The sequence below is a fragment of the Aplysia californica genome, unplaced genomic scaffold (assembly GCF_000002075.1).
Source record: "Aplysia californica isolate F4 #8 unplaced genomic scaffold, AplCal3.0 scaffold00303, whole genome shotgun sequence".
NCBI classification, from domain to species: domain Eukaryota; kingdom Metazoa; phylum Mollusca; class Gastropoda; order Aplysiida; family Aplysiidae; genus Aplysia; species Aplysia californica.
In genome coordinates, this window is record NW_004797573.1 from 563,411 (window position 1) to 564,567 (window position 1,157).

Genomic DNA, 1,157 nt, shown 5'->3' on the forward strand with positions numbered 1-1,157 from the left:
GTGACTTCTAAAGCTTCAGAGTCCTTAAAAAGTGAAGTGTATATTTTTTGTGCCTTTGATCAAAGTTTTTCGGTAAAAATACATGCAGCAATGTGACTTTAAATAGACATAAAAGGCATTGAGCCAAAACAAGAAACTCTGAACAATGTTGCCCAAAGGAAAAAAAATGCCAGTTTTTTAAGTTTTAGTAGAGGTTTTACGGCGCTCGCAACAGCATAAGGTCATATGATCGCCAGAAGATTAGAGGTGTTAAAAGAGAGTAACAAACATAACAAAGAAGGGGAGATAAGGACGATAGATGTATGATAGGAAAGAAGAAGTAAACCACACCAGAGCACCCACAAACCCCAGTTTCTTTGATTTCATTATTTTGACGAGCGCCTGATTTCACCAGGATGCCTCACTTATACGGTCTCAATACAAAAGGCACTGTTGGCCAAATTCATAACAATTGAGTTATTCCCCAGCTGAAGCTTTACTAAAGGCTTGTAATATACATTATATATAGCAGTTTGTTCATGACAACATGTGCTCAAACCGTGCTTTTATAAGGTTCAAATCTTGGGAGGTTTTTCTCTTTTTTTTTTTTCACAACGTACACATTTCAGTTTTCTAAGCAAAATGCACCTATTGAGTATCAAAAACAGGATAATTATCCCCCAGACCCTAAGCTTTCTCGAATTTAAAAATGAAAGAAAGCCTAGCCCACACGGGCGGGTGCCCTGTCTCCATCCCCTCCCCCCAAAACCCCTTAGCATTACAGGTGAACATACGTCGGAGGCTTCTCTAACACAGGTACGTAGCGACACGCAGCTGTGTGACAGCAAAGTGTAGGTCACGGCCGCGATAAAAATACTTCGCGTCAAATGAACGTGCAATCTTCACAAGAATATTATATACCAAGGTCGACCTCGACAGGCCCCGAACAACTTACAAGACCTTGTCCCCAAGCAGCCTTGGAGGACACACCTCCACGAACACAAACAAGAGGACGTTCGTCCCGAAGACCAAAGATACACCTCCACGAGTACCATGTTGTATTGATAACTCTATGAAGGTCTCTGTCTGTCGGTCTGCCAGCCCCCCGCCCGCTCCCATCTCTCTCTCTCTCTCTCTCTGTGTGTGTGTGTGTGTGTGTGTGTGTGTGTGCGCGCGTG

At 43.1% G+C, this 1,157-nt stretch overlaps 1 protein-coding gene across 3 annotated transcripts in view; it reads right to left on the reverse strand.

Moving 5' to 3' along the window:
• LOC101852420 (diacylglycerol O-acyltransferase 1) overlaps positions 1–1,157 on the reverse strand; it is a 42,063-nt gene that overhangs the window by 16,830 nt on the left and 24,076 nt on the right. The gene's annotated exons all lie outside the window — the stretch shown is intronic.